Below are 11,965 nucleotides of genomic sequence, written 5' to 3'. Positions count from 1 at the left end.
TGGACCTGTGGTAGTCATTTCAGTGCACAGAGTATCCAACATTTTTAGATTGAATTTTTTGATAGTAAAGTCATGCACCTCAGTAATGATTTGATCTTTAAAGTCTAATTCTCATCTCATTTGACCAGCTTGAGAAACCTAAATCCAAGCCAAAACTTGTCTGATCCAATTTTATCAATCAGTGTTTAAATTAACCAGTGATGTATAAATTTTATTTAATAAAATAGACAAAAAAGAAAAATAAATGACATGCATTAAAAACATTCATTGGTGGAGATGAAAGATTGTTAAGTGGTTAAAAGCTCTTCTGCTATTTTTTTTATTGTTATTTTTTTTATTCGATATAATTTATTTACATTTCAAATGATTTCCCCTTTTCTAGCCCCCCCCACTCCCCGAAAGTCCCGTAAGCCCCCTTCTCTTCCCCTGTCCTCCCACCCACCCCTTCCCAGTTCCGCGTTCTGGTTTTGCCAAATACTGTTTCACTGAGTCTTTCCAGAACCAGGGACCACTCCCGCTTTCTTCTTGTATCTCATTTGATGTGTGGATTATGTTTTGGGTATTCCAGTTTTCTAGGTTAATAACCACTTATTAGTGAGTGCATACCATGATTCACCTTTTCAGTCTGGGTTACCTCACTTAGTATGATGTTCTCTAGCTCCATCCATTTGCCTAAGAATTTCATGAATTCATTGTTTCTAATGGCTGAATAGTACTCCATTGTGTAGATATACCACATTTTTTGCATCCACTCTTCTGTTGAGGGATACCTGGGTTCTTTCCTGTACAGAGCCATATTGGGGCAGTCTTGCACTTGGTCAGAGTTTGACTTTGGTCAAGGTTAACTTCTCCCAGTTAGCCAGGATTCTGCTCCACCTAGGGTGGAGTGCACGTAGTAAAGGTTAAGTTCATTGTTCTTCCTGGTATAGGGATTCCTGAATTAAACAGGTGACCCACCCAGCTGCCGGAGCAGTCAAGACGAAGACCTCCAAGAGAAGCTAGACAACTTCCACCGGAACTCAGCCTGGAGTCTGGGGGGAAGGGGTTTGCCCGAACTGTTAAAAGGTCCGGCGCCATTAAAGTTTACGGCTTTGATCAGTGAACATTGACTTAGCCGTACGGTCTTTTCGCCGCTCTTCCCTATGACCCCAAAATTCTCTCAACAGGTAACCCAGTTTACATGTAGCTGCTGGCGGCTACATAGTGGCGCCTGAACGTGGGACGACCTGGCACGAGAGAATTTCTTGAGGTAGCCCTATCCAGCGAAGCTTCGTGGAAAAGGTGAAAATTAATGGTGTCCGCACGGTAAGCAACATAGAGGGCAAAACTAGCGCTAGTGAATTCGTGTCTATGGTTGTGAGTGCAGGAATGGATACAGTTTTTCAAGCATACTGCGTGGACCCAGCGCAGGACTGCTTGGGTTGATAAGATAGGGAAATATGGGGAAGGAATTTGGTAGGCATTTGCCCAAAGCTCGTAAGAGCTGATTTCGGCGAAAAGAAAGGGGTTTTTAAAAATAGGCATATGTCCACAGCTTCTAAGAGCTGTTTAAAGAGGAAAATGGATGCAATTGCTTAACAAGCACGCTTAACTTTCTGTGTATCTTTCCGTGTTTGTCCCGGTGCACCGACTGTCTATGTGTATGTTTATGTCCTCTCTGTGTCTTTGTGTGAATGACTGTTTCATGTTAAAAAGAAAAAATTGGTAAAGATTACATCTGCTGGTAACCTTTTGAGCTAGCCACAGTTTGTGTGGGGATTGATTCAAAGCCACGCTGCGGCAGCGTAGCTCACTCACCCAAGACAGAAACATGGCTGGGGAAAAAGCCGCTCTTAAAAGCCCAGAAACCTCGAGATTTGGGAAGACCTTGGTTTGGCTTGTGAAATTCATGTAGTCGCTTTATACATGTTTCTAATTGGTTTTAATGATATAAGGCTTTACATTTCTTGACTAAAGAGTTATAAATTAATTGGTTATTATGTAAAAGGTATAGTGTTATTAAGAAAAGGTTAGTTTAAAACTGGTAATTCAGTGTTAGAGCCATCTTAACTAACTACACGTGGCCTAACGCCACTCATGCTTTGTTCTTGTTTATAATTGGATTTAAAGGTATATTTTACATGTCTTGACTATAGAGTATTGGCTTAAGTCACTGCACATGATTTAAAAGGTATAATGTTATTAACAAAAGTTAGGTTAAGGCTGGTAGTTTAGGGTAGTCGCCATTTTGAACACGTGGCATGACGATTAAGGCTGGTAGTTTAGGGTAGTCGCCATTTTGAACACCACGTGGCATGACGCAATCCAGGAAATACAGGCCTTTGGGACGCTCCTAAATTGGCATGGTGTTTCATGTGAATCTTGGCCTGGAGATTAGACTTAATGAAGATTAAGATTTAAAATATTGTCTCTTTAATAAGTTACACTGTTATACACTTGAACATAAGAACTGGCATACAAACCTTGTGCTGTAAATATGTGTTTGCCATTAATTTTAAAGAAAATAGATTGTTTAAAATTGAGATTTGCTTCCAAAATTACAATTGTGCTCTAATATTGCAAGAAAACATTGAGTTACAATAAAAATCAGTGTGTCATTGGCTACAGTTTTCAGTTTGCAGGCTCATAATTCTTAACATCTTGTAATTAAGATAATTTTAAGAGTGATACAGCTGTCTCCAAGATTAAAAAGGAGATCTCAGTGGAAATGTATTTGATATCAAGTAGGTTCCTTTGACCATGAAATTACAGGTTTCTTTTGTTTAATCCTTAAATTGTCCTTGTAGGTTTGGGTCTGGTCTTAAATAAAAGGCTCAGATTAGAAGATTTACATTTGAGGAATCTCATACAATGTCCTTGCCAAGGACTCAAGGTGGATCCTAGGGCAGATAAAAAAAATTTTACATTTGAGTTAATGCAAAGCTTAGAGCTGCCTCAGGGGAAGCTAGTGAGGAAGCTTGAGAAATTGTTTCTGCCTTACAGGCCCCACCTAGGGAGTGTTTGGTTTTAAAAAAAAAAAAAAAAAAAAAAAAAAAAAAAAAAAAAAAAGTTTTTGACTTATCCAGGTGTGGGTTAAAATGCTGTTCAAATCTATGAAAGGTCAAGGAGGCTATAAAAGCATTAACATTTGGCCTGTCTACTCCCTATAAAATTATTGTAAATTTAAAGGGTTGGTTTTTTGCTTTACATTCTGATAATTATAAAAGCATTTGCTTCTAATTTTAAAGAGACAACAAAACAATTTCATTAGAAAGTTTTGCCTCAAGGAATGGCTAACAGCCTTATGTCTTGTGAGAAAAAATGTTTGTCTCTCTTTCAATACTAGAAGTTAAGATCTTAAAATTTTCAGTGTATAATGTTCATAGAATGTTTGTTACAGGCCCTTGCTCCTATAGACTTTTAGAATTTTTAGGTAAATGGCTTTCAAAGGTTGTTAGGATATATTAATTGGCTTTATCTTATATTTACCTCATTTTAAGCTTGCCACAGAAGGTCTTAAACCTCTGTTTTCAAGGTAGGAAACGTTTGTTCCTTGCTTCAAGCAACAATCAAATTTATTATTAATGGTTGATCTATTACATGGCAAGCATTTTTAGGCAAAATTAATAATTGTTATCCAAAAGATAATTTGTACTATCAGATCACATGTTTATTCCTTTAAGTTTCTCCCTGCTTCAACACAGATACCTGAATTGGGTGCTATAGCAGCTATTTTTAAGATGTTAAAGGTCAAGCTTTTAATAATAGTAGATATACATAGCTCATGGTTTATAATTGCTTAAAATTGGTCCATTTTTAATACTGCTAATTCTTAATTTCTACAGTTTATACAAATGTGATTCAAATTTCTAAGAACAAAGGATATGTTCTCTAAATGACTGTCCTTTAGGTATTTGAAATAATTTTATATTTTGTGCACATCAAATTATAAAGATTTGTTCTTGATGTCCTCAATTTCTACCTCTACCACGTAATGGTGTTAATCCTAGAGGACTTAGTTATTACAGATAAATGATATTCATATTTCTAATTTAAAAGATTAAAAAAAATATGTACATGTGACTAATGATTCATTTTTAGGCTGTCTAGTTGCAACTGCTCTAACAGAAAAAGCAACTATATTTTATATAATTACATAGTTATTGCCTATGTTATGGTTTATACTTTGTGTTCCAACTTAAATTAATAAAACAATATCTTCTTGGAAGAAAGAAGAGAGGGGAAATTGTGTCCCTGTACATATAATTTAAATTATGCTTGCATGTTTTTAAAAAAAAAAAAAAAAAAAAAAATTTTAAAATTGGATGCCAAGAAACTCCTTGCTAAATGTATATGACATCTTGTAATTAGGCATATTGATGTCTAGGTGAAATGAAGGAATTCACTTACTAACATATGCCATGATCCTGATTTAATATTGGGGGAGAAGGCATGTCCTCTGTTTTTTCCACAGAATGCGGCAGAAGATATGCTGACTGTGCTTGCTGAATGCCCAGACCATGGTAACATAAGAGCTATATTGGGTATATGTTCTTGACTTACCTCAATTGTTAAATGTCCCAGGTTAGATAAATTGCCTAGCTTCAAGCTTTTAGACTTTGTGGGACAGAACATGGAGACTGTTATGCTAGCTTAGGAAAAATTAATTAGAGTTAAAATGACTTCTCCTTATTGTGTTCAGCTGACTCAACCATAGACTGGTCTAGAAATAATTCCAATATTGAAGATTCCAATTTTGAAGATGGCTAACAATCTTCAGCCAGCTGTGTTAATTTAACATATAGTCTCCACTTTTCCTGAGAAGTAACAGCTTAATTCTTGATTCACAAGGCTACCTCTCCTACCTCAGAGGCCAAGCTTTGTGTCCTTAAAGTTGTTAATTTACAACTGAATTGGATACTTCTGGGACAAGTTAATCCTATTCCACCTTTAACTCTTGACCTTGTCTGTTAAGCAGACTGGCTGTCTCCACCCAGGCTCACCTGGATGGAGAGATTACATGTCTGTTAAAGACACTTGCAGACCCCCCTGGCTTCAAAACTTACACAAGTGGATCTCCAAAGAGGGAGCCACATAGAACTCAGATCTATGTGTGTTTGTTTATGAACAAACATGGGTACCAGCGAGACGTGCGAGGCAAAGCACTGCATGGGGAGGTGAATTTCTGCTTCTGAGTCCCCAGGAAGTACACCTAATTGCATAGGGGTTAACGTCGAGAGGCTGTCCTTAAAATAATAAGGGAGCCTATTACCCCTCCTCTGAAAAAGACGTTATACAATATTTAAGAGGAATTACGGTCAATGCTTCCCCTCCTGGTTAAGGCCCGCCTTCTTATGAAGGATATTTATCCACTTGTTTTCTACCTCCTCGTGTTCAAATTAATAAAAAAAGGGAGGACATGTACAGAGCCATATTGGGGCAGTCTTGCACTTGGTCAGAGTTTGACTTTGGTCAAGGTTAACTTCTCCCAGTTAGCCAGGATTCTGCTCCACCTAGGGTGGAGTGCACGTAGTAAAGGTTAAGTTCATTGTTCTTCCTGGTATAGGGATTCCTGAATTAAACAGGTGACCCACCCAGCTGCCGGAGCAGTCAAGACGAAGACCTCCAAGAGAAGCTAGACAACTTCCACCGGAACTCAGCCTGGAGTCTGGGGGGAAGGGGTTTGCCCGAACTGTTAAAAGGTCCGGCGCCATTAAAGTTTACGGCTTTGATCAGTGAACATTGACTTAGCCGTACGGTCTTTTCGCCGCTCTTCCCTATGACCCCAAAATTCTCTCAACAGGTAACCCAGTTTACATGTAGCTGCTGGCGGCTACACTTTCCAGCATCTGGCAATTATAAATAGGGCTGCTATGAACATAGTAGAGCATGTATCCTTATTACATGGTGGGGAATCCTCTGGGTATATGCCCAGGAGTGGTATAGCAGGATCTTCTGGAAGTGAGGTGCCCAGTTTTCGGAGGAACCGCCAGACTGCTTTCCAGAGTGGTTGTACCAATTTGCAACCCCACCAGCAGTGGAGGAGTGTTCCTCTTTCTCCGCACCCTCTCCAACACCTGCTGTCTCCTGAATTTTTAATCTTAGCCATTCTGACTGGTGTAAGATGAAATCTTAGGGTTGTTTTGATTTGCATTTCCCTAATGACTAATGAAGTTGAGCATTTTTTAAGATGCTTCTCCGTCATCTGAAGTTCTTCAGGTGAGAATTCTTTGTTTAACTCTGTACCCCATTTTTAATAGGGTTGTTCGGTTTTCTGGAGTCTAACTTCTTGAGTTCTTTATATATATTGGATATTAGCCCTCTATCTGATGTAGGATTGGTGAAGATCTTTTCCCAATTTGTTGGTTGCCGATCTGTCCTCTTGATGGTGTCCTTTGCCTTACAGAAACTCTGTAACCTTATGAGGTCCCATTTGTCAATTCTTGCTCTTAGAGCATACGCTATTGGTGTTCTGTTCAGAAACTTTCTCCCTGTACCGATGTCCTCAAGGGTCTTCCCCAGTTTCTTTTCTATTAGCTTCAGAGTGTCTGGCTTTATGTGGAGGTCCTTGATCCATTTGGATTTGAGCTTAGTACAAGGAGACAAGGATGGATTAATTCGCATTCTTCTGCATGCTGACCTCCAGTTGAACCAGCACCATTTGTTGAAAAGGCTATCTTTTTTCCATTGGATGTTTTCAGCCTCTTTGTCGAGGATCAAGTGGCCATAGGTGTGTGGGTTCATTTCTGGATCTTCAATCCTGTTCCATTGATCCTCCTGCCTGTCACTGTACCAATACCATGCAGTTTTTAACACTATTGCTCTGTAGTATTGCTTGAGGTCAGGGATACTGATTCCCCCAGATTTTCTTTTGTTGCTGAGAATAGTTTTAGCTATCCTGGGTTTTTTGTTGTTCCAGATGAATCTGATAATTGCTCTTTCTAACTCTGTGAAGAATTGAGTTGGGATTTTGATGGGTATTGCATTGAATCTGTATAGTGCTTTAGGCAAAATGGCCATTTTAACTATATTGATTCTACCGATCCATGAGCATGAGAGGTTTTCCCATTTTTTGAGGTCTTCTTCCATTTCCTTCTTCAGAGTCTTGAAGTTCTTGTCATACAGATCTTTCACATGTTTGGTAAGAGTCACCCCAAGATACTTTATACTGTTTGTGGCTATTGTGAAGGGGGTCATTTCCCTAATTTCTTTCTCAGCCTGCTTATCCTTTGAGTATAGGAAGGCCACTGATTTGCTTGAGTTGATTTTATAACCTGCCACTTTGCTGAAGTTGTTTATCAGCTGTAGGAGCTCTCTAGTGGAGTATTTTGGGTCACTTAGGTAGACTATCATGTCGTCTGCAAATAATGATAGTTTGACTTCCTCCTTTCCAATTTGTATCCCTTTGACCTCCTTATGTTGTCGAATTGCCCGAGCTAGTACTTCAAGTACAATATTGAAAAGATAAGGAGAAAGGGGGCAGCCTTGTCTGGTCCCTGATTTCAGTGGGATTGCTTCAAGTTTCTCTCCATTTAGTTTGATGTTGGCTACCGGTTTGCTGTATATTGCTTTTACTATGTTTAGGTACGGGCCTTGAATTCCTGTTCTCTCCAAGACTTTAAGCATGAAAGGATGCTGAATTTTGTCAAATGCTTTTTCAGCATCCAATGAAATGACCATGTGGTTTTGTTCTTTGAGTTTGTTTATGTAGTGGATTGTATTGATGGATTTCCGTATATTGAACCAACCCTGCATTCCCGGGATAAAGCCTACTTGATCATGGTGGATGATCGTTTTGATGTGTTCTTGGATTCAGTTGGCAAGAATTTTATTGAGTATTTTTGTATCGATGTTCATAAGGGAAATTGGTCTGAAGTTCTCTTTCTTTGTTGGATCTTTGTGTGGCTTTGGTATCAGTGTAATTGTGGCTTCATAGAAGGAATTGGGTAGTGTTCCTTCTGTTTCTATTTTGTGGAATAGTTTGAAGAGTATTGGTGTTAACTCTTCTTTGAAGGTCTGGTAGAATTCTGCACTGAAACCTTCTGGTCCTGTGCTTTTTTTGGTTGGAAGACTTTCTATGACTCCTTGTATTTCTTTAGGCTTTATGGGACTGTTCAGATGGTCTAGTTGGTCCTGATTTAATTTTGGTATTTGGTATCTGTCAAGGAAACTGTCCATTTCCTCCAGATTCTCCAGTTGTGTTGAGTACAGGCTCTTGTAGTAGGATCTGATGATTTTTTGGATTTCCTCAGTTTCCGTTGTTATGTCTCCCTTTTCATTTCTAAGTTTGTTAATTTGGATACTTTCTCTGTGCCCTTTGGTCACTCTGGCTAAGGGTTTATCTATCTTGTTGATTTTCTCAAAGAACCAGCTCCTGGTTTTGTTGATGTTTTGTATGGTTCTCTTTGTTTCTACTTGATTGATTTCGGCCCTGAGTTTGATGATTTCCTGCCTTCTACTCCTGGGTGAAATAGCTTCTTTTTGTTCTAGGGCTTTCAGGTGTGTCATTAAGTTGGTAATGTATGCTCTCTCCATTTTCTTTTTGGAGGCACTCAGGGCTATGAGTTTTCCTCTTAGCACTGCTTTCATTGTGTCCCATAGATTTGGGTATGTTGTGTTTTCATTTTCATTGTGTTCTAAAAAGTCTTTAATTTCTTTCTTTATTTCTTCCTTGACCAAGGTATCATTGAGTAGAGTATTGTTCAATTTCCACGTGTATGTGGGTTTTCTATTGTTTCTGTTGCTATTGAAGACCACTTTTATTCCATAGTGATCAGATAGGAGGCATGGGATTAGTGCGATCTTCTTATATTTGTTGAGGTCTGTCTTGTGACCAATTATATGGTCGATTTTGGAGAAGGTACCATGAGGTGCTGAAAAAAAGGCATATTCTTTTGTTTTAGGATAGAATGTTCTATATATATCAGTTAAATCTAATTGGTCCAAAGCTTCAATTAGTTTCATTGTGTCCATGTTTAGTTTCTGTTTTCCTGATCGGTCCATTGAGGAAAGTGCAGTGTTGAAGTCACCCACAATTATTGTGTTAGGTGCAATGTGTGCTTTGAGTTTTAATAAAGTTTCTTTTATGAAAGAGGGTGCCCTTGAATTTGGAGCATAGATGTTCAGGATTGACAGTTCTTCTTGTTGTATTTTTCCTTTGACCAGCAAGAAGTGTCCCTCAGAGTCTCTTTTGATGACTTTGGGTTGAAAGTCAATTTTATCTGATATTAAAATGGCTACTCCAGCTTGTTTCCTGAGACCATTTGCTTGTAAAATTGTCTTCCAGCCTTTTACTCTAAGGTAGTGTTTGTCTTTGACCCTGAGGTGTGTTTCCTGTAAGCAGCAAAATGTAGGGTCCTGTTTACGTATCCAGTCAGTTAGTCTGTGTCTTTTTATTGGGGCATTGAGTCCATTGATGTTAAGAGATATTAAGGAATAGTGATTGTTACTTCCTGTCATTTTTGACGTTATTTTTTAAATTTCATTGCTTAACTTCTTTTGGGTTTGATGAAAGGTTACTATCTTGCTTTTTTCTGGGTGAAGTTTCCCTCCTTGTATTGGTGTTGTCCTCCTATTATCCTTTTTAGGGCTGGGTTTGTGGATAGATATTGGGTGAACTTGGTTTTGTCGTGAAATATCTTAGTTTCTCCATCTATGGTGATTGAGAGTTTTGCTGGATATAGTAGTTTTGTTTGGCATTTGTGTTCTCTTAGAGTCTGTATGAGGTCTGCCCAGGACCTTCTAGCCTTCATAGTCTCAGGTGAAAAGTCTGCTGTGATTCTGATAGGTCTTCCTTTATATGTTCCTTGGCCTTTTTCTCTTACTGCCTTTAATATTCTTTCTTTGTTTAGAACATTTGGTGTTTTGATTATTATGTGACGGGAAGTATTTCTGTTCTGGTCCAGTCTGTTTGGAGTTCTGTAGGCTTCTTGTATATTCATGGGCATCTCTCTCTTTAGGTTAGGGAAGTTTTCTTCCATAATTTTATTGAAGATATTTGCTGGCCCTTTAAGTTGTAAATCTTCACTCTCATCTATGCCTATAATCCTTAGGTTTGGTCTTCTCATTGTGTCCTGGATTTCCTGGATATTTTGGGTTACAAGCTTTTTGCATTTTGCATTTTCTTTAACTGTTGAGTCCATGGTTTCTATGGAATCTTCAGCATCTGAGATTCTTTCTTCTATTTCTTGTATTCTGTTGTTGATATTTGCATCTCTGTCCCCTGATTTCTTCCCAAGGCTTTCTATCTCCAAAGTTGTCTCCCTTTGAGTTTTCTTAGTTGTTTCTACTTCTGATTTTAGATCCTGGATGGTTTTGCTTAGCTCCTTCACTTGCTTGTTTGTGGTTTTCTGTAATTCTTTAAGAGATTTTTGTGTTTTTTCTTTCATGACCTTAGCCTGTTGACCAAAGTTCTCCTGTATTTCTTTAAGAGATTTTTGTGTTTCATCTTTCATGACCTCAACCTGTTGACCAAAGTTCTCCTGTATTTCTTTAAGCGTTTTTTTGCATTTCCTCCTTGTTGGCTTTTGTATTCTCCTGGATTTCTTTCAATGATTTTTGTGTTTCCCTTGCAAGGGCTTCTAACTTTTGATCCATTTTCTCCTGAATTTCTTTAAGTATGTCCTTCATGTGTTCCTGTACCAGCATCATGACCAGTGATTTTAAATCCAAATCTTGTTTTACTGGTGTGATGGGGTATCCAGGACATGCTGGTAGAGGAGAATTGGGTTCAGATGTTTCCATATTGCCTTGATTTCTGTTAGTGACGTTCCTGCGTTTGCCTTTTGCCATCTAGCTCTCACTGGTGTTACTTGGTCTTGTCAGTGCTGGACTCACCAGTGCAAGCTGCCCCTTCCCCGTTGGCCTCTGGTGCACAGCTTACACCCTGCACTGCCTGTAGACAGGGTGCTGCTGTCCAGGCTGTTCAGATCCCGAAGCAGGCACCTGAAGGCTCCCGCTGGGGCCCGCAGGATTTATTGGAGCACACCGACTTCTCCCAGCTGGCCGCCCGGAAGCCCCCACTAGCCTCTTGAGGGACCTGGAGATGTGGTGGGGCCACCCAGGCTGATCTGAAGCGGAGAGAGTTGACCTGAGGGCTTCTGCCTGAGGCCTTGCCCCAGATTGTGTCTGTGGACCAGATGGAACCCGTGTGCACCCCCAGGGAGCTCCGAAGGTGTATGCTGCTGTGACCTCCCCTGTGTTCCGCTCACTCCGCTGGGCAGCCGATTTCCCCAACCGTGCTGGCGCACACTAGGTTAGCCTTGTCGCCCAGGCCCTGAGTCCAGGCAAAAGGCTGGGAGGCCAAGGTCCGAGCAAAGTTCCCCTAGGGCTATGTCTGTTATTTGGGTCCGCCAGGTGACCCGGATGGCGGGCGTGCGCGTCCGCGCTCCCCGAAAGCACCGGGAGAGTCTGTTGTGCTAATAACCTCCTGGGCGGGTTGACACACAGATGGCCCTCCAAGCCGCCCAGTTCTTGGGGTCAGTCCTGTGCCTTTTGGGGCCTAGACCCCCGTTTTGTTAGCCTCAGGCTACGCTTGTTAGCCGTCTCTGCCCTCCCGAGCACTCTGGGTCCTGTAGGCAAAATGGCGGCGTGTGCGCCGGCCAGGGCAAAAAAAACTCCTGGCTGGGTTGGCGCCCCGATGGCCACTCGAACAGCCCAGGGCCTGGGTGCAGGCCAACGCCCGTCAGGCTCAGACCCCTGCGGTGTTGGGCCTAGGATTATGTTTGTGTACCTCAGTCTGTCCGATCTCTGGAGCCCGGAATCAAGATGGAGGTGAGTCTCTCCTGACTGGCGGGAAGCCGAGTTCTGAAGTGGCTTCCGTGCAGCGAAAGGCTCCGCAGAACCGCAGCTACTTGCCGCCCGGCTGGTCAGCGAAGGTCAGTGGTCGTGGGCGCAGGGCCTAACTGGACCCTGTGTCGCCTTGGTTCCACCGCTGATGGCCCTTCAGCTGGACCAGCTACTGCTGCCACCGCCGCCCGCTCTTCTG

The sequence above is a fragment of the Apodemus sylvaticus genome, chromosome 15, assembly GCF_947179515.1.
Source record: "Apodemus sylvaticus chromosome 15, mApoSyl1.1, whole genome shotgun sequence".
In the NCBI taxonomy this organism is placed as follows: domain Eukaryota; kingdom Metazoa; phylum Chordata; class Mammalia; order Rodentia; family Muridae; genus Apodemus; species Apodemus sylvaticus.
The sequence above is the reverse complement of the archived record's forward strand: the minus strand, read 5'-3'. Positions refer to the sequence as shown.